Genomic DNA, 26558 nt, shown 5'->3' on the forward strand with positions numbered 1-26558 from the left:
TGCAAGAACCCCATTCCAAATATTGCTAAACCAGCTCCCTACTCTGGTAATTCCTTTTCCAACTTTCTCCCACACTCCAGGTTCCTTCAGTTCCTTCAAATCTGCACTGTCTCTAGTTAGGTTAGTAAGCATACCTCTAATCTTTTTACTATTATCTGGAATAAATGAGCAACAATGACGCTCGTTGAGCATCTTACAGACTCTGCCGCTCTTTGCTAAAAGAATGTCTAAAGCAAGCCGATTTTGAAGAGTCATAGCTCTTTCCGCAGCAAGTACAGTATCCATCAGGAGTATAGCCCCTGTCAAATTTGTCAGCATGTTATCCACAATAGTAGACAACTTTTGAATCTTTATGGAGTTTAAAATAACCCCTACTGAAGGAATTATGGCTCCAAATATGTCACCAATGACAGCAGCCGCTGTCTCTCATTTTTGTCTAGCATGTTGTAATTCAGACATTTTAGGTATTTGTTTTAAGTCATCAATCTGGTAAATCTTTGGGAAAACTATCCCCAAATAACATGTCCCATACCATCCCTTAAGAAGACGGTAATAAGCATTAAGTCCACAGATATAATAGATCCCAGGGATCGCTGGATCCTGTCCATTTAACATGAATATCCACTTACTTTGAAACAAAAACACATGCCTGCATTCACTCGTTCCCACAAATAAAGTGTCATAATCTGATTTTGGCCTATATATACAAAGCCTTCCTACATGTAATATATCTACAGCTAATTTGCCCTGCGTCTTTATTGCAGTGTAAGCATAATCATTTGCATATGTGCATTTTTCCAATCCCTTTTCTAGTCTCTCTTTCAATGCTTTACGCCTATCAATGATCTAAAAAGCTTTTCTCTACAGGCGTTAATAGGCAAGCCAGATTGTTGCGGTGTGCATAAGCTGTCCCAAATGTAAGTGTTGGATCAAAGAAACCTCTAAATAACTTTATACTATGCTCCTTAGCTAATTTGTTCAGAAACTCAATCACAGGCACAAAGGAAAACACCACATCCAAATTAGAATAAAAATATTGCACATGTTCCTGGTCATAGAATCTTGTTAGTAGCAAACTACAGCTTATCCCATATGTTAACGGCAAGCTATGATAGGTGACCCTCCTCCTGTACTGATGAAGGAATCTTTGTGCACACATAACAATTTCTCGCATCCATTGTATCAACATACTCATTCAGCAAGCGATAGAAAACATTAGTGGAGAGTTCCCCTTTTGAATTAGTTCCCTCATGCAAGTGTTGTGTATCTTGCTCACACCTTTCGCACGGTGTTAGTGTTGTAGTCTCACGTTTTGAAGCATTGTTAGTCGCTTTCTTATCCAACCACGGCATTCCCACAATCACACCTACAATTATTATTGCACATACAATACCTAATATAACGCTTAACCAACCACACACGTTACCCTTGTTGCTACTATCTCTAGTGTAAGCCATGGTCTGTAAAGAATCAGATAGCAGAATAACTCAAAGCAAACAATCAACTTGAGGACGATTTAAAGCTCTCTTTTTTTTTCTTCTTCTTCTTGATGCAAAGTCTCTCTTTCTCTCTCTGCGTGTATTTACAGCGTTTCACTCACTCCAGGACCCTTTTGTCAAATTAGGTTAGCAGCTTGTCATAATCGGTTTTCAGAGTCAATTCAGGTTATCAGTGTCACATCCAGTAATTTATAAGTCTCTTTCCTCAGCTTTCAACTTTCAATTTCAATTTTAACACAGTCTCTTCCTCAAAGTGATTTCAGGTACCGTAGTATTGGCCTGGTACTTCTCGATCGAAACAGAACGCTAAGAATTCTTGTTGCCATTCAGATGTCATTGCATATGCCCATTCAGGACCTGTGTACCTTCTATTTGCGACTCTTTTTCTATTCAATCGGCGTTCACTTTGCAATTCTCCTTTACTCAGATCCTCTATTCTGGTTGTATCGATTTCTTCCGCTATTGTTTCGTCTGGTATGACCTTTTCTCTTGCAGCCTGTTTCTTTGGCCAGTTATCACCTATATGCGTCCACTTCCTGCTCGTCCTTTCAGGACGCTGAACAGCACCCTCCTCTTGTGCTATGATGTTTTCTCTTGACGGACCTGCAACTGGCTCAGGGGATGCCGGTGTGCTTTGACCTCCCTCTACTATTTCCCCTTCTTCTTGTTCTGGGTCTGTAACGGGTTCAAGCTCTAACCCGTATCTGGCTACTTCTGGGAGAACCTCTCCTTGACTTAGATCTCCTGCTGCCTCTACTGAGATAGGCTCACAGTCTCCTCTCTCAAACTCGTTTACTGTTTGAGGGACTAGGCCATCCTCAGTGGGATCTCCTGCAGTCTCAGGTCCCTCTTGACTGTTTTCCGGCCCTGAGACTTCCTTCTCTGGAATTGCTGAGTCGGAAACTTCAAGTTCCTCATCAGTCGGACATGTTACCTTCTTTGTGTGACTGGCATGTATCCAGTTTGGAATGCCTGCACATTTCGCAGCAGTGGTTGTTGTCAGTAATACTTGATATGGTCCCTTCCAGTGCGGCTCCAAACACGACTTTCTCACGTGCTTCTTGACAACCACCCAGTCGCCAGTTTGCAGGGTATGACCTGGATACCTGATCGGTGGCAATGTGTTGGCTTCCACCTGGTGGGAAAAAGAGCGATCCACATCAGCCAAACCTTTGCAGTAGTCCAACACCATATCATCCGTGATATTCACAAGAGCATTTGCAGGTACTGCGGGTAGCCTCATAACTCTGCCCATGAGGATCTCATGGGGTGATAGTCCTGTCTTCTTATCAGGGGTGTTTCTCATCGACATCAGCACTAAGGGCAATGCATCTGGCCATTTCATATTGCTAGCAGCGCACATTTTTGCCATTCTTGACTTCAAAGTGCAATTCATTTGTTCTACTAGTCCTGATGCTTCGGGCGGTAGCTACAATGCAGCTTCTGTTCAATGTCTAATGCAGCACACAAGAGCTTAATCACCTCATTGTCGAAGTGTCTGCCCCTATCTGATTCTAAAGAGACCGGAAATCCGAACCTGGGTATTAGCTCTCTAAGTAACAGCTTTGCAACTGTGAGACTGTCATTTCTATGTGTGGGGTAAGCTTCAATCCAGTGGCTGAAAACACACACAATCATCAACACGTACTTCAAGCCTCCACACATTGGCATTTTAATGAAATCCATTTGCATCTTTCTAAACGGACCTCCAGCTCTCCCTATGTGGCTCAAAGTTACCACAGTCCCTTTTCCTGCATTCATCTGTTGACAGATGATGCACCTGTGACAGGTAACCTCTGCGGCTTGTCTGAATTTTGGGTTAAACCAGTCAATTTTGAATAACCTGATCATTGCGTCTCTCCCAAGATGTGCCTGTCCATGGTAAAGCCTTGCAAACTGTGACAAAAGGCGGTTTGGCAAAACCAGTTTCCCCTCCTCTGAGACCCACAAGTCGTCAGCTCTTTGAACGCATTGTATTCTCTGCCAAGAGCGTTATTCCTCCCTGCTTGCACGGCCCTGCAGTGATTTTAGCTCATCTAAGGTATCGACTACTCTTAATGCAAAGTTCAAGCATGCTTCATTTTAAGTTTGAGGTAACAATTCCCACTGATCCTTGAATGATATACAGTTCAATGCGAAAAACCTTGCGACTTGATCTGCATAGCCGTTTCCCATTGACACAAAGTCTTGTGACTTAACATGAGCATTGCATTTCAACACGGCAATTTCAAGAGGTAACTGAATCGCATGCAACAAATCCTTAATATGTACGCCATTTTTCACTGGAGAACCAGAAGAGGTCATGAAATCTCTCTGTGACCACAATTGGCCAAAATCATGTACAATTTCAAATCCATATCTGCTGTCAGTATAGATGGTGACTTTTAGATTTTCAGCTGCGTGGCATGCCTTAGTAAGGGCAATTAATTCTGCAACCTGTGCGGAATATACTCTTTCGAGCCAGGAAGCCTCTATAATACCAGCTATTATACACACAGCATAACCGGCTATCAGTATTCCGACTGAGTCTCTCAAACAAGATTCATCAACAAACATAATGCAGTCATTTTCCTTTAACTGCGTATCTTGAATGTCAGGTCGGGGTTTGGTACATAGTTCTGTTACCTCAAGACAGTCATGCTCCACCTCCTCTTCATTATTAATCTCAGTATTTTCAACAGGAAGTAGAGTTGCCGGGTTCAATACAGTACATCTCTTTAAGGAGACATTAGGTGACCCCAGAATAATTGTCTCATATCGGGTAAGTCGAGCATTTGTCATGTGCTGGGTTTTAGTTCAAGTCAACAGAATTTCAACTGAATGTGGAACCATTACTGTTAAGGGATGTCTCATCACTATTCCTTCACACTGTGTGAAGCTTTGACCAACTGCTGCAACTGCACCCAAACAACCCGGTAAGGCTGCTGCGACTAGGTCCAAGGTAGCTGAAAAATATGCTACAGGACGGTTTGCACCTCCATGGACCTGTGTCAAGACAGACAAAGAACAAGCATCACGTTCATGACAAAACAGTAGAAAAGGCTTTGTGTAATCAGGCATACCTAAAGCTGGCACCCTGCACATGCACTCTCTCAATTCCATGAATGACTCAAGCTCTTCCTCAGACAGAGTTATAGTATACGGGTCATCCTTAGTTTCCTTGCCTGTCAGCTTTATTAATGGTTTAGAGATAATCAAAAAGTTGGGAATCCACTGGCGACAGTAGCCCACCATTCCCAAAAACATCCTGACATTTCCCTTTGTTGTTGGGGGGTTCATCTGCAGTATGGCTGTCACCCTTTCCTTTGATATTCTCCTGGACCCTTTCTCAATCAAGTGTCCTAGGTATTTCACCTCTTTCTGACAGTACTGCAGCTTCTTTGGAGACACTTTATGTCCGTTCTTTCCCAGATGATTCAATAAGACAATTGTGTCATACCTGCAGTCATCTTTTGTCCTGGACGCAATCAGCAAGTCGTCAATGTATGGCACCAGAGTCGAGCTAAAAGGCAGTTCTAACGACTCTAAGTCCTTCTTCAATATCTGATTGAAGATGGAAGGTGATTCAGAAAACCCTTGAGGGATTCTGCACCAACTGTACAATTTGAAACTGAATAAAAATTGGCTATCCTCATGTAGAGGCACCGAAAAGAATGCTTGTGACATGTCAACAATGGTGAATCAATCTGCATCACACGGAGCCTGAAACATGATTACTGCTGGGTTCAGCACTATGGGGCAACATTTTACCACAATCTTGTTTATTTTCTGCAAGTCCTGCACAATTCGAACCGTCCCACAAGGCTTTTTCAAACCCATTATTGGTGAATTACATGGACTGCTCAATACCTCCTTCAGGACTCCTTGCTTTACAAAGTCTGCAATTATCTGTGACACCTGAATAAGGACATCTTGTGCCATGTGGTACTGTGGCACCTGGGGAAACACTGCATTCGGTTTAACTTGTACTTTAACCGGTTCCACTCCTTTTATCAGTCCCACTTCCTTTCCTGTCAGGTCCCACACTTTCTCTGTCACTGTTCCTTGTAACTCAGTTGGTAAGTCAGTCATTGTAAGCATCGGGAATAAGGTTATCAACGGGTAATCCTCATTTGCAACTTCCGTCTCTAACTCTGAGAATTGACCATCATCCCCTTCATCATCACTGTTTGTCTGCACCTCAATTCCAACATTAGAACAGCTAATTGAACATTTCGTTTTGCACAGTAAGTCTCTTCCCAGTAGGGACACGGGACTCGAATCGCAGACTACAAACTTATGCAGTCCCTGGAAGTTTCCAATCTCAACTTGAACTGGATTGGTAATCGGGTTTGTCAGATACTGATTCGCTACTCCTACCACTCTTATGGTACGCCCTGAAAGTGGCAGTTTCGGAACCTCTGCACTTCTGACTGTAGAGCGTGTAGCTCCGGTGTCAACCAAAAATGAAACCTTGTGACCCATAACTTTTCCCTCTACATAGGGTCCCCTCTGATCTACTTCTAGGGATGCTGCAAGCCTGCACTCCTCACTGTCTGAGCTATCATCCGACCATTCATCATTCATTCCATCTTCACCACGCAATGGGAATTGCTGTACTGTATTATTTTGGCTCACTACTTGACCTGTGACCTGCTGAGGAAGCATCACCTGTTGCTGTCCCACAGGAGCTAATGGTAATTGCATTTGCTGTCTAGGTACCATGGGAACCTGCTGTTGTACCTGCTGCATTTGTGCTAGTTGAACATGCGGCATTTGCATTTGCTGCATGGGCTGTAGCCCCTGCATCTGAACCATGTTATTTTGGAAGTTTTGATTTTGGCCTCTCATATTTGGACCTCTCACATTTTGAAATGTAGCGACATCAGTGCTTTGTTGAACGACACCATCATGCACCGCATTCGGGCATTCCCGCTTCCAATGCCCCACGCCCCACGCCCCCGCACGCGTGACATGGTGACATCTTTTTCATCCCCTGTGCATCATTTTGAACCACAACCGTATTCAAATCTAGACCGCGATTCACAAAACCTCTACCTCGGCCTCTCGGTTGTGCCTGAAACATGCCATTCCCTTGCGGTTGCTGTTGTATCATCTGCTGAATCCCATTCCCTTGCATACCTGCCTGTGCTGATTTAATCTGCATCACCATCACTTTCTCCTTCAATTTTCTCTGCTTCAGCTCAATTTCGTCACTACAGTATTTTGCATATTGCAACACCTCATCAATCGGCTTCGCTTGCCAACAGATCAAATGATTCTTAATCATCTGGCTAACCTCTGGTTTCAGCCCTTCAACAAATCTAAACACAAGATGGTTCATGTCTTTCGGCTCAATAGTCTCAGCGCCACTGTAATGCTTGAATGCTTTCAATAACCTCTCATAGTAAGCATGGATTGACTCTTTAAACTCCTGTGAGGTTCAGTCGATTTTCTGCCAATCAGTCACTTTCATCGACACCTTTTGCTTCAAGAACTCAATCACTTTATGATAGTACTTCATCACCTCCTCAGATGGTGCTCCAGTCACCTTATCCCTTGCCGGCTCCTGTGTCGGCCAGTCTACACCTCTCTTGCACTCAAGCCATAAGTCAGGTGGAACAATGATCTCAATCAAGGTATTTAAGTCTTCCCAGAGACATTTCGCAAGCTTTACAAACCTATCCGTCTGCTGATACCACTCTATCGGTTTCTCCCTCAACCTGGGGTAATCATTTGTGAATGAAAAAATGTCTCCCTTAGTCCATGGTACATAGACTGGAACTCCTCCAGCTGTTTCTCTCATTGGTAATATCTTTACTGTTCCAGTATCTGGTGGGGATTTAGTCGAACTTGACCCCGTACTGTCACCTTTCTCCTTATCTCTTTTTCTTTGATCATCTACCTTCCCACTTTTCTAAGGCTCCCCAGATCTGCGCACTTTGCAGTATTTCTTTAAGATGTGCTTTTATTCCAGCTGACCTCATGTGGTTGAAATCTTTAGAGTCGAAGTCCAATCTGTAACTTCTCTTCAAATGTTTAGTATTCTCAATGTCGATATTGTATTTGTCTGCCAGGTTTGCCAACTTCTGATGCACTTTTCCCACTTCTTTAGTAATCTTGGGGCACAGATACCTTAACTCTGCTTCTGTGTATGATTCTAACCTGTTTACCCCTATTGTCCCTTCCACTAGTTCAGCAGCTTCCACACCCAGCCTTACAAAGTTCAGGTACTCATCTTTCTCTGACCTTTCTGGTTTCTCCGCAGTTACTGCAGTCTTTTGTGAAGCATATGTTTTTTCTAACCACTCATTCAATTGTTGCACAGAGAAACCTTGCAACAAAATGTTTCCCGACTGCATCAACAGTGACTGTGATGTCTCTGCACTCATTGTCTGTGGGGCTAACACACTTAACCCTGCTTGTCTCATTGCCTCTAGAGGGGCTCCAATCGGACTCAGGTCTAACAAAGATCTGAGTCCTTCTGCTGCTTGTTCTCTTAGTAGAATGGGCTGGGGAGTTCCTGTGAACCCTCCTCTTGTTATTTCTGGGGTCCTAACTCCCTGATCGCATGTAACTGGTTTATCCTGCGCGTATAATGGTACAGGTGGACCGACAGTAATTGGTAATGATATGGCAGCTGGTGTCTGACCTGGTCCTAAACCTCGCGGAGCAGGAACTCCCAAAGCTTGACTCACTGTAGCTGGTGCAGGTACTAATGAAGATCCTACTACTGGGCTATAACTTGGAACCAACTGTTGCTGCGGCTGGGGCAGCAATTGCGGAGTTGGCTCAAGCTGCACTAACCTCGATTTTGTGTATATCGGATCAGGCGGCACTATCAGACTCATAGTCATCTCTAGTACTGGGACGTCTGGATAGATTTTCTGTATCTGCGTTGGAGGTTGCAACTGTATCTGCATGTCTGGCGCAGTGGGTACACTGGCACTACTTTGTGTCAAAACCGTATCACTAGTCTGCACTGTATCTTTAATTCCCTTATTCTGCGTCTGGTTCCTAGGACCCGCACTAGTGCTCGGGACATTGTCGTCTACTGCATGAGGTGGCGGGAGATCATGCAATAAGTGATTGAGGAACTCATCATCGTCTGAGTCATCTTCTTCTATCCAAGATCTCTTAGTCTCTTTAGGCTTCTTAGCGTCCTTGTCTGTCTTACAGGTGGCTTTCTTCCCCAGCGTCTCGTCTCCCTGTGCTATTGCTGGGAACAATTTGAGTCCGTCAATTATTCCCCGTCTCCACATCTTGCTCTCATTGTCCCATCTAGCCTCAGCTAATGTCTTTTCTGCCTTCCTCATTCTTCTTTCGAATTTCTGCTGTCTTTGTTTAATAGCCATCAAATCCCAGACTGCTAATGCCTCATACTGGGCTGGCCTCGGAGGTGGCTTTTGTACACTTAACATCCACCTCAAATTCTCCGAAATTCTCGTATTGAACGTTCCGTGTTCTGGAAACGCTAAACATCCTTTCTTCTCTGTTAGTTTGCGCCACTGTTTCATCCATAAGAAAGGTGCGACACCCTTTTCCTCCATTACTATATAACCTGGAGTACCCTCAGGCGGTGTAGGATCCCCTTCCTTTCAGAGCGCTCCTAAAAGCCTTGATAAAATTCATGTATGCGTCCTTTTCTTTTGTCTGTATTTAATCAGGAAGTGACTTTAATTCCCAGGACACTCTTCACCCACCTTTCTCAACCTATTGCCTCTCACGGACGGAAGCCAATCCGTGCGCGACCCCTCTCGGCAACTGACCTATCTCAGCGCGGCACCACTGATGTCACACTCACACACTGCAGCTGACAAAGTCTTGAGGCTTGTCCGCCCCTCACTGGATTCACACCAAACTAATGCAAAATTACTGCGAGCACCTTTAACAACAACAACGACTCAAATTTGCCGGTTTACTACAGGAAGGGTAACACATTCGCTTCAGAACTTTACATTGATTTCACTTGAAGCCTCGGCCGCTACTCTCTCCTTCTCAGTTCCCACACCCGAAAGCAGAATTCGACCCGCAAATCCAACTCTCGACTTGTCAATGGTTTGTCCTAGTACACTTTAGAACTTGCCAAATCTCCATCGAAGGTTTCACTTACACAATTGACTCAAACTCGACTTGTCAATCACGCCTGATTGACCTATTAAACTGCACAAATTACAACATAAACCCAAGTGTCTCCTACACTTGTCAATATACTCTGGAGTCTTAGACCACGACAGGTCCGTACATTACCAACCAACCACGTGGATAATTTTGAGCACGAAGCCCCACACTCATATGAAGTACGCCGACTTCCCTACTCTCATACTGTGGAGTACGCCCACTCCTACTAAAACAACATCACCTGGCCTAAACATACACAAACTTCACAAATCATCAGCAAAATGCATAAGCTGAGCAAGCGCAAATTCTATATCACACATGGTAAAACACCGAGAACATTCCCAACTCACTTAGGCAGGGAAAGTCATGGTGAATTTAGAAACACATCAGACCTCCAATTTGCATTATCTCAGAAAAACAGTTTAAACAGTAATCCTCCGTCCTAGGGCCCCAAAGGGCCAAACCGTCGCTCTGCTACCAGAACTGGTAATACGTCCCTTTATGATACTTTATTACACATTAGGACTTGTTTTAGGCCAATGACGATTTTGACCCAGTTGAGAGACACTTTAGGACATGATAGCTATTCAATATGTCAATCAATACATCAATAATGTCATCAATATTTATTACCACAATGCATTTCACTTTAGTCAAAGCCATTAATCGACTTAAGACGCCACCATGACCTTGCAGTCATGAATAACCACACCAGTTTAGTTGAATTTTATGAAGTTTATTCCATATTGTTTACAATTCTAAGAGCAGATGTGTGTTAATCTCAAAACCAAAACACTCAATAACATTGTCATAATTTGGCAACTCGAATAAGACTTATACAATGCGAGGAACACAATTATTAGAACATAACACAGTGTCAACATAAGTCAACTTTAGCAGAGTGTCATCAACACGTCAGTTCAACAAAGCATAGATTCAGTCATTTATCTATTTGTGTCAGTTTAGTGAACCCCTGTCCTAACCTCTGATTAGCATTGGCATGTTGGGCTTCATGCAAAACAATTTAGAACACTAATTTGGAAAGCATCTAACTATGGTCCCTGTCAAATGTAAGCAGTTGGTACCTAGAAAGGAAAAGCAAACAGACAAATCACAATTTCATTGTCATAGTTACCCTCCAAGGTTTAGCTCAGCACTCAGGTTCAGTCTTCGTCTTCAGGACATCAGTTGATTCACCATCAGTCAAAACTCAGCTCCAGGGCAAAAGGGGCACTTCCCTCATAAGGAGGTAAAGTGTAAAATGGGCAATCTAAGAAAAGGATGGTTTAAGTAAAACCGAAGTAAGTCACCAAACAGAGTGACAAAGTATCTGGATAAAATCAATAGCATTCCCTAACCCACCACTCTTGGCTCCCTGTGTCATGGGTTTTTATCCCTTTTTCGTTGTACATTCCCCTAAAATTTCATTGGTCCATGGTTATACCCCACTATCTTTACCCAGTTAGAAAACAGATTATGTCATTAATCTTTCACCCCATATTAGTTTACAGACATTTTATTGGTCCATATGATTGACATCTTCAGAGGTAGCACGTCCGGTATGATTTCATCCTTCTGTAATTCTTTACACATCTTTTGGTCAGTAGCTCCATTGTCTTCACCGGTTTGAATGACCTTGTACATTACATTAATCTACACTGTTGCATTCTGACTAACATTTTCTACAAGCAAATACGAATTTCATGAGAACGGATCTACTATGGTTACATTCAGCTTCTAGTTTGAAGAAAACAAGAGGTCAATGTCCTTTCGCGAGTCAGCACACTGCACGTTAGGAAAAATACATTTAATGTGAGAGCCAGGCAGCTAAGCTTCGGCTCATGCTAACTTAAGGCCTACAAGGTTTATTAGCACAATTTCAATAACATAATCATTAATAATTAGTATAAAACGTGTTCAATTTCAATAATTCGTAAACATTAGTCATTTTATTAGTCCATGTATATATTGGCGGCCACTCCCCGTGGTCACATTTCAAGTGCACGTTTAAGCAAACATTATTTACTACAGTTTCTATGCGGCATTATCACACATTAATTCATAAACATTTCATGTTAATATAGATTATATAAGCTACGCTCTCTCACTACTAAGGCAAAGCCTAACTTTGAATGGACTAAACCTTATACATGGTACATTACCTCACCGTATCTGTAGTTGTTACAACAGATTTGTTGGCATCAACAGGAGCTGCTTTCAGAATCCTGCTGGACTCTTTATTTGGCTGGCTTCCCGGTGTGAGGCAGATCATGAATTGACTGTCACAGTTGCTGTTCTTGATTTAAGGAGGACCGGCGCTGTCATGCTGCCTTCTTCTCATTTTCTGTGACTTCAAAGATTACCAATGGCATAGGTGCCAGGGCCCGGTGCATCTGTGAGAACTGTTGACTTGCTGTGCACTTCTGGGTGTTCTCTGCTTGAGTCACAGGTTTTTGGCAGACATTGATTATGTGTCTCAACTCAATTTTCCTCTCCGATGCTCTGTTCAGGGCTGAAATTCCTAAACCCATATGTGGTTTAGGGCTCTGCACATGCCTATATCACAGTGCATGCAACACTAAACTCCCATGTGCATTTTGGAACTAGTCTTCTACAGCAAAGGTTCTTGCATATTGTGCCTGCCATTTTGAATCTAATTCAATGACCATGCAACAATAGTGTCTCGCTGCAATTTTTGTGTCTGCCTGAGCCATGTCTATCTGTGCATCACACACATCTTCATAGATAACTTTGTCATCCCAGACCCAGTCTTACAGATGGGCAAGACATTGAAGGCTCATTCCAGATGCCTGGGTCACCTCAAGGTCTTCTTCGGTACTTGAACACAAAATGAGCTAAGCTTTCATGTGGCTTCTGCCTGCCCCCATGTTCTTACTTCATACACCCAGTATTAGTCACAAAGCAGTGATTTTTGATGTAAAACTGGTGAGAGAAAGACATACCTATGTAGCAGCTGAAATTAACAATATGAAATCAGAAAATCTGGGCTCAACCCCGGCTTTCAAGCTGGAACACATTTTGTGATCCAAGGCAAATATTTTATTTCAGTGACACTCCTTTTCTTCATTATTACATATCCGTGTTACTTCAAATGTGTGAGATCAAGAAGTGCACCGTACAAAAGCCTCTTGTGTCTGAATTAACGGACGGTGGTGTTTGATTTAACAAACGAAGGGTTGCTCCATCTATAATGAAAATCGAGGCTACATATTTAGTACACAGGACAACTGACTTGCCTTTGACTTCACTAGTGGAATTGTTGTGAAGGAGTGGGGAGGCACGTATATTTCTCAGCTCCTGTTTCAAAACTATTTCAATAAATGCCTCTCAATGCAGTGATCTTAACTTAAAGTGCTAAAGTGAAACACTTCCACATGTTAAAGAATTTTTTTTTTAATTTTGAAGTGACTTCATGACATGATATTTGTTGCCTGGTTTACGAGCAAAATATTTTTAAGATAGCTCGTGCATGGGCTCTTAGAGTTAAGACAGACTCATGCTAGGTTCTGGTTCAGATCCCCCTGTTAAACTGTTTGGCTCACCCACCTCTACCCAGTCCGCAGCAACATTGACTAAATGTCACTGTTGCTGCAAACGGCGGATGCAAGTGCTCTGTCAGGCCATGACTCGACTGAGAAATTATTATTTGTGGTGTTCCAGCCTATACAAGTTCCTAGAGCTACGTCCCTGGCCTTAAGAGAGAGGGAGGAGTTAATGACTGTGCCCCACAGTTCAGAAAACAATGGAAAGTTCACTTAATTATAGTAACAAGAATGAGATTTTTGAACTAGAGGGTGGCGCTGAGGTTTTTGACAGTGTTGAAGAGATGTTTTGTAGACACGCCTGAATACACTCCAAGTGCCAGCTGATGTGGCTGTAATGGCAACACTATGTAAGCCAACATCCAGAAAGGATACTACACAAGAACGAAACCAATCCTCTGCATAAATGTTTAACAAAATACAAATTGTACATCAATTCATCATACTTGTTCCAGAACATAGATTCGGACAATCTACACCATGAAATCACTAAATCATCAGTAAAGTTCGTGCACGTCCCTAATAAAATTTGCAAAAGCGAGTGCATTCCTAGATGATACAATCTAAGAGCTACACTAACAACACTTTCAAGCCAACAATAATAGATTGACAGCCATACTTACTATAAGTACTATAATATGAAAAACAGAGGCTAACTTCTTCCATCATACGAGCGCATGAGCATTTTGCTAAAAGGAAGTCATGCTGACAGAATTTCAATCCAAAACAAAAAGAGGCAACAAAAGCCCCGGAACGTGGAAAACAGCTGTTCAATAAACAGAACTAACAGAAAACTAGCAGCGATAGAAACGCACATACATAAACTGGAAAGCACAAGGAACTTTAAGAGCAATCAAGTGTCGACAAACAAACAAAGGATAAGCAAAGCAAGACTACCGAGAGAGGAATTGAAACCTACTAATGAGAAACAATAATGGCTGTCGAAAAGGCTAACAAGGCAAGACTATGGAGAGGAGGCTTACACGTGCTAACCAGAAACAAGATAGCTGCTTATGCGAAAAAATGGTTTATTGCATCCAGAGGAAAACACTGATAAATTGCCATACAGAGTAGGAGATATTCTCAAACATGGGTTCTGGGTGTCACAGGCTTTTGTCAAAAGGCCATAATAATAATACACGTCGAAACAGTAACATTTTTCTTGTTAATCAAACGAAATTATGCAAACAATATAACATTGTAGTACCAGACTGACACTGGGTCATGACCCTGCTATATTTATTAAAAAAAAAGAAGTTAGAATAACATTGAGAATTCAAATTGCTACAAAGCTTGTCATCAGAAATTATAGTTGCAAGAGCTGCAAAAGAGAAGTTCACAAGATGTTGATGATTAAAAACAAGTCACAGTCCCAAGCAATTTCTCTTTACTAGACTCAGAAAGACAGAAGGAGATGAAATGATTAGATAAACAATATCAGATCAATACATGTGTATCAAAGCAACACAAATAGCTTTAGAAACTTAGACAAGCTCATCACAGAGGTGACTGCATACAAACTCTAGAGTAATGCACATACTGTGAAGAGAACTTGCAGCAAATTTCTAAGATGAATATTGATCATTATCCTAACACGCCTTGTCTCTGAATGAGCTGTATTGCTGCAGTTAGGATTGTCAGTTTTAGGTGGTCTTAGGTGGTCTTCCCCCAACTTTTTGCTAACCTCGTCTACTTTTTCTGACCTAGTTTTAGCTGGTATAAGGACTCTGCAAATTTTACCACTGCTAACCAGGGCTAATGTGTTTTCCCCTCTAAACAGGGTAATATTGGCTTATCCCTAATCAACATATTTAATTTACTTATAAGTCTCCACCAAAGTGGTACTACATGTGCCCACAGCCTGTACATTAAATATTACTAGTGGGCCTGCAGCACTAGTTGTGCCATCCAATTAAGGAGACCTGTAAAACCTGTTTTAGGCCTGCCATTTCAGAGCCTGTGTGTAGTTAAAAATGCCGTTTGGACCTTGCAAAATAAACATTTCACCAATCCCAAACCTTCCGTTTTAATTCATATGTCACCCCACTAAGGTATTTAAAAAGTAGGACATGTACTTTTAAGTTTTACATGCCCTGGTTGTGAAAAACTCTCACATTTGTTTTTCACTACTGCAAAGCTAATCTCTCCTAAATGATAAAATTGAAGTCCCCTTCTTACATTTTATAAGTGTAATTTCATATGGAAAGAGCTAACTCCTTCCAGTTTGGTGTTTCTGGAATCACAATCTAAAATCCTAACCTATGAGAAGTTGGTTTTAAATTGAATTTCTGAAAGCGCCACTTCTAGAAAGTTGTCAATTTCTTGGCTTATCCATTTGGTGCCTGCAGCCTGACTCTGTCACATGACTAGGTGTTGTTGTCAGTTGTGCTTTGTGTATTCCTGCTAGAGAGACACACACAATGAGAGCTTAGGTGTAACTTGGCGAGCCAATACTGGAAGGATGGGAGAGAGGAGCTGGACACAACCTCACACCAGAATAGGCTGTGTTCTGTCCACACACAAAGGGTCTAACAACCCTGCATTGTCACTTGAACCAGATTGGAGTCAGGCAGGGGAGGCAGGGAATTCCTTTCAATTCAAAGCCATTGTCTGGAAGCTTTCTCCACCTTCCTGAACCAGGGCTCCAGGGTATAAAAGATTGATCTGTGACACGCCACTTGAGTACATTCTGGACCTGTGGATAACCTGTCAGGAAGAAGGACTGCTATGCTGGCTGTTGAAGGACTGCCAATCTGCTGGACTACTCTCTGCTGCACAACAGCTTTGCTGTGCTGATCTACTGCCTGCTGCTGGGTGAGATGGACTTGACGTGCATCTCTTGAACCCAGAACCCAGAGTGACTCCAAGGGCTAGTTGTCTGGCTAGGGACATAATAGGCTTCCGACAACCTTGCATCCGCACCTGGACTCTGCTATCTGTGAGACTGCCCTAACAAGTGCTGCTAACCCGGTTCTGGACCATGGGGAGTGGGTGTATGGTGCCCTGCCAGTCTGTGGATCCAGTGGAACTGAGACATCTCATCTGCTGCCTGGCGCAAAACCTAGCAGAACCAACACATCGCTGTTGCTGCTTGGATTGGACCCATTGCAAAGACTTGCATTGCTGCTGCAACCCTCATCGCCTTCGGAACTGCTACTGTGTAATGCTTCCCCTATGCAGGCCCTCACACCCCTCAACGACGATGCCTGACTCCACATCGCAGCAATCCACCTCTTCGGAACTGATGCATTGCTCTGGCTGCGTGTCGCATCCCAGACACCAGACTTCCCATTGCAAGCCCTGTCAACAGGATCCTGGACATTGATGCAACAGGATCTAGCATCGCAGCCTCACAGCATCTCGGAATCAACACATCGTCTTGGCTGTGCTACAAATCTTCGAAGAAGATCCATGCAACACACCACACACCAGGACTAAAGGTACTTTTGTGCAATGGGCATAACTGGGTTCCTGTAGCCAGCCCGCGCTCCGTCGAAGTCGGCCTGGACTTGTGACATTGTTATGGTCCGGTCCGACCAGATAACCACAGTTGGCGCTTAACACCTTTTGGTGCTATTTATTTTTATTTATATTCATTCGGTCTAGAAATTTAGACCATTGAAATACAAAATAACAATCATACATAATAAAATTTAAACCATTGAAACATACATAGTACTAGTAGAACGTAGAAACCTGCAATCAGATAAATATCGACAATGTGCTCCTTGGCACTAAAACTTTGAGCATACTTAAAATCAAAATGAGCCATACAATATAATAAATACTTAAATGAAAGGCTTGTGTTTAAAATATCATAACAATTCGACTAAAAGAACATCTCTATAAACTTGTGGGGTCTCATCATCTCCTATAAGGGACCACAAGTTCTTAAAAACGGTTCCCTGGAGAAACCACATAAGTGTTAAATAGGATTCACTTCAGTATCATAATACATAATATATCTGAGAGTTTAAAAGTTAAGGATCAGGAATAAATATTTCTTGTTAAAACCTCCTTCTATGAATAAGAGAAGTACCTAGCTGACTCTGGGACCCGTGGCTAAGATGTACCTACGACGAATGGACCAGGCTTCGGTTAGATATTTGGAGACTGAGCTAACTATCAATGTGGATGTGTCATATCTGCATATTCTGGTGGCGTTAGCTCTGTCCTGCAGTAATAAGTTTTTGCAGAGAGGAATAATCCACCTCCCTCTAGGGCTCTTATAAAGGGGGCAGAAAAACAGCATATGCTCAATTGTTTCCTTACAATGATGTCAGAGTATACATCTGTCAGTCAGAGAGATACTTGATGACCAACAAGCCGTGTAACTATTAAAAGGCAGGGTACCATATCTTAGCTGGAGGAGTAGGGCACAAGCATATGAAGACATAGGGAGATCCATGAAGATCTCGAGCCTGGGTTTTGTTTAAGCTGGAGGAATTCTGATGTTAGCCTGCCCGCCCTGTTGCGGTGCAGAAAATCTTCATTGGTTTTCTCCCAATATCTTCTTTTAACAAGTTGTCTTGCGTTAGTAGGGATCAGTTCAGGGTGTTTCCAATAGTGGGGAAATCTTAAATTGTCCCAGGCAGCTTTCATCTCCTTCAGCCATAGGATTCTTTTTGGTCCTTGGGGCGATGCTATAAGTTCTCTTATCGCCACCCTGAATGGTTCCAGTTCGGTAGTTTTCCATAGGTGGATCCAGTAGGAGAGGGGTCTCAGGGCTGCTGTGTTTTTAATACTATTTAATCCTAGGTCGAGCCTGAGAGGGGTCATTGGTGTGCCTTTTCCTAACCTGGAAACCTGTCTAAGGAAATTGTTTTCTTTAGTTTGTAGAAAGTCCAGTTTTGTGTGCGAACCCCAAAGTTCCGCTCCATACAGGGCTGCTGCACGGATTTGTACATTGTAAATCTCCGCAATTGTGTTCGGGGGGGCTCGGTGCCTTTCTAGATCTGCGAACTAGTGCCCCACCTCTTCGACTTATAATAAGTGCCCCTTTATCAATAGCTGCCTCCCAGTTACCTGTATTAGATAGCCTGATACCTAGGTAATCAAATTCTTCCACTTTTTCCAATGGAATTGAGTTCATTACTATTCTTGCACGGGATTGTTTCCTTGAGGTGCTGTAAATCATAAGTTTCGTTTTCTTGACGTTGACATCCAGCCCATAGTCTCTGCAAAAGTCACAGAATTGGTTGACCAGATTTTGGATTCCTATTGGTGATTTAGCTAGCAGAATTGTGTCGTCATCGTATAGCAGACACAGGATTTTCTTTCCAGCCAGTTTGGGCGAGTCATTAATACAATTCTCTAAATAGTGGATGCAGTTGTTAATGTAAAGCAAAAAGAGAGTGGGGGCCAGGACACAGCCCTGTCTAACTCCTCTTTTGATAGCTACAGGGTCTGTCAGTTCACCCTCCTTGCCGCACCTAATTTGTGCATAAGTGTTATCATGTAGTCTAGTAATGAGTTTCAGAAGGCCAGATGGGACCCCCATATTTGAAAGTGTTAACCATAGCATATTCCTGGGGATCAAATCAAAAGCGGCTCTGAGGTCAATGAAAATCACCTACAAATTCCCCCCCCCAGGTCCACATTCTTCCATTTGATTGCCAGGAATCTTAGGGCTTGGTCTATGGTGCTAACCGTGGGTCTAAACCCCGCTTGTAAATCAGATAAGACTTCAGACTCTGAGATCCATTCGTCTAAATGAGACAAAAGCTGTTTTGCATAAATTTTTTGGGAGTTATCAAGTAAACATATCGGTCGATAATTGGCAGGATTATTGGGACAACCTTTCTTGAAGATGGGAACTATCTCAGCCCCTTTCCAAGAAGGTGGAGCAGGAGCTTCCGTTGCAACTGCATTGCAGATTAGGTTAAGATAACGTGCCCATATATCAGGTCTTGTCTTATATAAATCGCCCGGGATCTTATCAGGGCCAGGGGCCTTTCCCCAATTCAATGAATCAATTGCAGCTCTAGTTTCATCTAGAGTAAATTTAATCGGGGTGGCCCCTTGGGTTATGGGAACGTCGCAGGTCCTAACAGATACTTCAGATGGACCTTCGTATAATTGGCCAAAATGCTCCGCCCATACTGCAGAGAGAATTGAAGAGCCGGGTAAGGAGGCTGGATCGCTACAATCATCTGCTATCAATTTCCAAAACCTGGAGGTGTCATTTGTTTTGGCAGTCTCCAGGATAGCTGCCCATCTGGCCTCTTCCCAGCTTCTGCGCGCCTTGGAACATTCCTGTTTATAGTCCTTTCTAGCTTTTCTTATGAGCTCTACGTGGTCTTCTTTTAGTGATCTCAATAAGTTAAGCTGTGCTTCCCTACATGAGTTACTGAACCATCGTGATTAGCCCTTTTTCTTGGGTTTGCTAATAATCTCTTTTCTGAAGAGATACTTTAAAGAATTAAACAGTTCGGTGTGGGCTAATAGTAGCCCTTCACCATCACCGTCCTCATTGTGTAGAATCATATGTTCCATTTGATCAGCTAATAGGTTATATATTAATGAAAGGTTTTCGGGGGATGTAGCAACAGACTCCCATTTTACATTGCGTCTGTTATTTGATAAGATGAGCTGTTGTGCATTGTTACCTAAAACTTTAAAATTCAATATCTGCAGTTCTACTAATTTGGATGTTTGTCATTTTGGTCTTGTTTTATACATTCAATTTAGATATATTTTTCAAACCTGGTGTAAGATCCTTTTTGTGTGGTGTTTTCATTGCTTTACTGTTTGAAAATTTGCACAAATGCTTAACACATTGGCCCTCTTTCAAGAATGGTGGTAAAAACCGCCTACAGCTGCGGCGACAGCTGCCAAAAGACCGTCACTGCGGCTACCAGCCGTCTGCCATAATATGACCACAGCTGGATTTCCGCCACAAGAATGGTGGAAATCCGGCTGTGGCCATACTGGCAGAGGCTACCACCAGCAGTGCCTCGCCAGTAGACCGTCACCAGCCATATCATGACAAGCAATACGGCCTGGCCTAGTTCTGCTGGCAGGCGCTGCTGGCGGTAGCAGCGCCCCGTCCCTTCTCCTGCCAGAGGACTCCCTGGATCCAGGTAAGTCAGGTCTCTGACAGGGGAAGGGGGTGGGGGGTGTTGTGTGTATGTGTGTGGGTGTGTGAATGTATGTATGTGCGTGGATGCAGGTGTGTGTTGAGTTTTGAATGTGTGTGTGGATGTACAGATATGTGAGTGCATGTATGTTGTGAAATGTGAATGCATGTCTGTGTGTTTGTTTGGAAGTGTGTGCGGATGTCTCAGTGACTGGATGTATGCATGCGTGTATATATGTGTGAATGAGTGTGTGTATGCATGTGTGTGTGTGAAGGGGCTGTGGGTGTTGGGGGGGTTTGGAGAGGTGGGGGGTGTTATGGTTGGCTGGAGAGGTAGGGGGGGCCCCTATCAGTGACAGGGAAGGAATTCCCTGTCACTGATATGGCCTACTGCCATGGTTTTCGTGGCGTTACAAATGCCACGAAAACCATGGCAGTAGACGGGGTCATAATCCTGCAGGCGGCACAATGGCAGCCGCCCGGGCTGGAGATGGATATCTCCAGCCCGGCAGCTGTTACCGTTGTGGTGGTCGGAGTGGTACATAATGTGGCGGTAAGTACCACCAGCCTGTTGTCGGTACTGTCGGTTGAGCACAGGTTCATTTGGGATTTGCTTGCATCTCACCCTGGCAAAGACTGTGGTTACTACTTGACCAGGGCTCACACCCCTGTCAACCAACAACCCAATTTTTTACAACTGGCATGGCATTCATACAAAATTAAGTGCTGCTTGGAGGCACTACCTCCCTCTGCTATCCAGATGGCTCAGTGAGTTAAACATCTGCTGCTGAAAAATGTAGGCATAGGTGTATACGGAGACTAGCTAATGTTTGTGACTTGTGGCCACCAATACTGCATTATCTTTTCTCTCTACCTACTAAACCTTCCCTACTGCCATGCACAGTAGTGAAACAGCACTGAGCATGTCTGTGAGCTTAGGCCTGTGCCCAGGTCCTCCTCCACTGTACTAATTATGCATCACCTGCATCTGTGCCAATACAATATTGGTGTCAAGGCCTGGTTTTTAGATATGTTCCATCCACAGTACCTCAACCCTCTCCTGGTATCAACAATCTGTGGGCATGGCATTCAGCCATGAACCATGTGTGCTTAATGCTGCTATGTTTACAGTCCTCTCAGAATGAAGCTATTAGGCGTTGATTAAACTGTGTATAGTATAGCCAAAATGATCTGGCCTTTAACCATAATCAGAGGCTATGGGCACAATAGTGAATGGAATTTGAACCTACCCTGCACTTAATCAACAAATGCCTAGTGTCCATCAGATACAGTATTTGGCTTTGCCTAAAGTGCCCAACGTGTGTGTTTGTTCAACCTAACAGCCTTAGAGTAGTCCTTTCCCTCTAAGTTTTTTCATCCTTCCTTCATTTTCTGACCTTGGTTTTGCTGGTTTTAGTACTCTGTGTACTTTACAGCTGATAGCCCATGATAAAGTGTTTGTGCTCTCCCCACTAGATCATGGTAACATTGGTTTAATTGCAATTGGCATATTAAATTTACTTATAAGTCCCTTGTAAAGTGCACGACTTGTGCCTGTGGCCTGTAGATTAAATGCTACTAGTGGTCCTGCATCACTCATTGATCCACCCACTCCAGTAGCCCCCTAACCATGGTTTGGCCTGCCATTGCAGAGCCTGTGTGTGCAGTTTTACTGCCACCTCAACTTGATATTTATAACTCTTTGCAAAGCCATAAACCCCCTTTTTCCTGCACACAAGTGGCACCTAAGGTAGGCCCTAGGTAACCCTTAGGGCTCTGTTCTATATAAGAATAAGGTAGGACATGTACTTTTAAGTTTTGCATGGTCTGGTAGTGAAAAACTCCCAAATAATTGTTTTTGTACTGTGAGGCCTACGTGTCTTATAGGTTAACATTGGAAATTCCTTATTAAACTTCTAAGCTGTAATTCCTGGTTAAGAAGGAGAAACTATGTCATGTCTCACATCATTGGAATGGTAATGATAAACCTTCTTTACTGGTCAAGTTGGATGAAATGCCCCTTTTGGGAGTGGATATTATTTCTGCTCTTACATCTCTGTGTGCCTGCAGCCTGTCTAAAAATACACCTCTGGGGTGGATGAAACTACACTTTGTGCATTCCCTCTAGACAGTCACAAACACAGGAAGGTTAGGTGTGTCTGAGCACTCATCTGCATTCTGATGGCTCTTCCTGGACAGGAAGGGAGAGGAGGGCTGACATTTTCACCTGAATAGGCGGTGCCTATCCCCACACAAACGGCTGATTACCCCCTGTTAGACCTGACAGCCTTAGGGTTGTCACCCCTAAATTTTTGCCTGCCTCCCTCCACTTTTTGGATACTGGGTTTGCTGGTTTTTAGACTCTGCACACTTTCCCACTGCTAACCATTGCTAAAGTGCATATGTTCTCTCCCTTTAAACTTGATGACATTGGATCATACCCAAATGGATTATTTAATTTACGTATACGTCCCTAGTAAAGTGCACTATATGTGCCCAGGGCCTGTAGATTAAATGCTACTAGTGGGCGTGCAGCACTGATTGTGCCACCCACTTAAGTAACCCCTTAACCATGTCTCAGGCCTGCCATTGCAAGGCCTGTGTGTGCAGTTCCACTGCAATTCGACTTGGCATTTAAAAGTAATTGCCAAGCCTAAAACTCCCTTTTTTTACATATAAGTCACCCCTAAGGTAGGCCCTAGATACTCATAGGGCAGGGTGCTATGTAGGCAAAAGGCAGGACATGCCCTGGTAGTGTAAAACTCCTAAATTTGTTTTAGCACTACTCTGAGGCCTGCTTCTTCATAAGCTAACATTAGGGCTACCCTCATACACTGTTTGAGTGGTAGCTGCTGATCTGAAAGGGGTAGGAAGGTCATATTTAGCATGGCCAGAATGGTAATAAAAAATCCTGCTGAATGGTGAAGTTGGATTTAATATTACTATTTTAGAAATGCCACTTTTAGAAAGTGAGCATTTCTCTGCACTTAAATCCTTCTGTGCCGTACAATCCGCGTCTGGCTAGGTTCAGTTGACAGCTCCCTTGTGCATTCACTCAGCCAAACCCCAAACACAGGATACTCAGCCTCACTTGCATACATCTGCATCTTGAATGGGTCTTCCTGGGCTGTCAGCGCCAGATTTCAACGCATCATCCCCGGGGCGTATGAAAGCCCCGCCAAACAGGAGAGGATCCATGACCGGGCACCAGAAAATGACGCACAGCCGTCCCTTTGCAGAAAATAAACGATGCATCGCCGTGTGCGGCCCGAGAAATTTACGCACACCTCCCTGTTTTCCACGCATCTCCTACTCTGCGGTTCTTTGCGGAGATTTTGAACGCAAACCAGGTACTTTGTGTTTGCAAGAGACATTTATTGCTTTTAACCCCTTAGCTGCTGGGCCTTTCCCCCCCCAGTGCTGAGCCCTTTTTTGGCTATTTGGGGTAGTTTGCGCTTAGGGCTTCATAACTTTTTGTCCACATAAGCTAACCACGCCAAATTTGCGTCCTTTTTTTCCAACATCCGAGGGATTCTAATGGTACCCAGAGTTTGTGGTTTACCCTGGAGGAGACCAACAAAATAGCCAAAATACAGTGAAAATTTCGTTTTTTCCAAAAAAATGGGAAAAAAGGACCGCCGAAGAAGGCTTGTGGTTTTTTCCCTGAAAATGCCATCAACAAAGGGTTTCTGGTGCTGAAATCACTATCTTCCCACGTTTCAGGAACGGGCAGACCAACACAAAATTTTCCAACACAAATTTGGCATTTTACTGGGACATACCCCATTTTTACTATTTTTGGTGCTTTCAACCTCCTTCCAGTTAGTGACAGGATTGGGTGTGAAACCAATGCTGGATCCCGGAAAGCTAAACATTTCTGAAAACTAGACAAAATTCTGAATTCAGCAAGGGGTCATTTGTGTAGATCCTACAAGGTTTTCCTACAGAAAATAACAGCTGAAATAAAAAGATATTGAAATTGAGCTGAAAACAACAGCCATTTTTCTTTATGTTTTACTCTGTAACTTTTTCCTGCGATGTCAGATTTCTGAAAGCAATATACCGTTTTGTCTGCTGGACTCTTCTGGTTGCAAGGATATAAAGGGCTTGTAGGTTCATCAAGAACCCAGGGTACCCAGAGCCAATAAATGAGCTGCACCCTGCAGTTGGTTTTCATTCTATACTGGGTATACAGCAATTCATTTGCTGAGATATGAAGAGTGAAAAAGAGGTATCAAGAAAACCTTTGCATTTCCAAAATGGGATCAAGATAAGGTTTTGAGGAGCAGTAGTTATTTGCACATCTATAAATTCCGGGGTGCCCATACTAGCATGTGAATTGTAGGGCATTTCTCAAATAGATGTCTTTTTTACACACTCTCTTATATTTGGAAGGAAAAAATGTAGAGAAAGATAAGGGGCAATAACACTTGTTTTGCTATTCTATGTTCCCCCAAGTCTCCCAATAAAAATGATACCTCACTTGTGTGGGTAGGCATAGCGCCCGCGACAGTAAATGCCCCAAAACACAACGTGGACACATCCCATTTTTTGACAAAATACAGAGCTGTTTTTTGCAAAGTGCCTGCCTGTAGATTTTGGCCTCTAGCTCAGCCGGCACATAGGGAAACCTACCAAACCTGTGCATTTTTGAAAACTAGAGACCTAGGGGAATCCAAGATGGGGTGACTCGTGGGGCTCTGACCAGGTTCTGTTACCCAGAATCCTTTGCAAACCTCAAAAAGTGGCTAAAAAAACAAGTTTTACTCACATTCCGGTGACAGAAAGTTCTGGAATCTGAGAAGAGCCACAAATTTCCTTCACCCAGTGTTCCCCCAAGTCTCCCGATAAATATGATACCTCACTTGTGTGGGTAGGCCTAGCGCCAGCGACAGGAAATGCCCCAAAACGCAACGTGGACACATCCCATTTTTTGACAAAATACAGAGCTGTTTTTTGCAAAGTGCCTACCTGTAGATTTTGGCCTCAAGCTCAGCCGGCACCTAGGGAAACCTACCAAACCTGTGCATTTTTGAAAACTAGAGACCTAGGGGAATCCAAGATGGGGTGACTTGCTGGGCTCTGATCAGGTTCTGTTACCCAGAATCCTTTGCAAACCTCAAAAAGTGGCAAAAAAAATACAGGTTTTCCTCACATTTCGGTGACAGAAAGTTCTGGAATCTGAGAGGAACCACAAATTTCCTTCCACCCAGCGTTCCCCCAAGTCTCCCGATAAAAATGATACCTCACTTGTGTGGGTAGGCCTAGCGCCCGCGACAGGAAATGCCCTAAAACGCAACGTGGACACATCCCATTTTTTGACAAAATACAGAGCTGTTTTTTGCAAAGTGCCTACCTGTAGATTTTGGCCTCCAGCTCAGCTGGCACATAGGGAAACATACCAAACCTGTGCATTTTTTAAAACTAGAGACCTAGGGGAATCCAGGATGGGGTGACTCGTGGGGCTCTGACCAGGTTCTGTTACCCAGAATCCTTTGCAAACCTCAAAAAGTGGCTTAAAAAAACAAGTTTTCCTCACATTTCGGTGACAGAAAGTTGTGGAATCTGAGAGGAGCCACAAATTTCCTTCCACCCAGCGTTCCCCCAAGTCTCCCGATAAAAATTATACCTCACTTGTGTGGGTAGGCCTAGCGCCCGCGACAGGAAATGCCCCAAAACGCAACGTGGACACATCAAATATTTTGAAAGAAAACAGAGGTGTTTTTTGCAAAGTGCCTACCTGTAGATTTTGGCCTCTAGCTCAGCCGGCACCTAGGGAAACCTACCAAACCTGTGCATTTTTTAAAACTAGAGACCTAGGGGAATCCAAGATGGGGTGACTTGCGGGGCTCTGACCAGGTTCTCTTACCCAGAATCCTTTGCAAACCTCAAAAAGTGGCTAAAAAAACAAGTTTTCCTCACATTTCGGTGACAGAAAGTTCTGGAATCTGAGAGGAGCCACATATTTCCTTCCACCCAGCGTTCCCCCAAGTCTCCCGATAAAAATTATACCTCACTTGTGTGGGTAGGCCTAGCGCCCGCGACAGGAAATGCCCCAAAACACAACGTGGACACATCCCATTTTTTGACAAAATACAGAGCTGTTTTTTGCAAAGTGCCTACCTGTAGATTTTGGCCTCTAGCTCAGCCGGCACATAGGGATACCTACCAAACCTGTGCATTTTTGAAAACTAGAGACCTAGGGGAATCCAAGATGGAGTGGCTCGCGGGGCTCTGACCAGGTTCTGTTACCCAGAATCCTTTGCAAACCTCAAAAAGTGGCAAATAAATACAGGTTTTCCTCACATTTCGGTGACA

The sequence above is a fragment of the Pleurodeles waltl genome, chromosome 8, assembly GCF_031143425.1.
Source record: "Pleurodeles waltl isolate 20211129_DDA chromosome 8, aPleWal1.hap1.20221129, whole genome shotgun sequence".
Lineage (NCBI taxonomy): Eukaryota > Metazoa > Chordata > Amphibia > Caudata > Salamandridae > Pleurodeles > Pleurodeles waltl.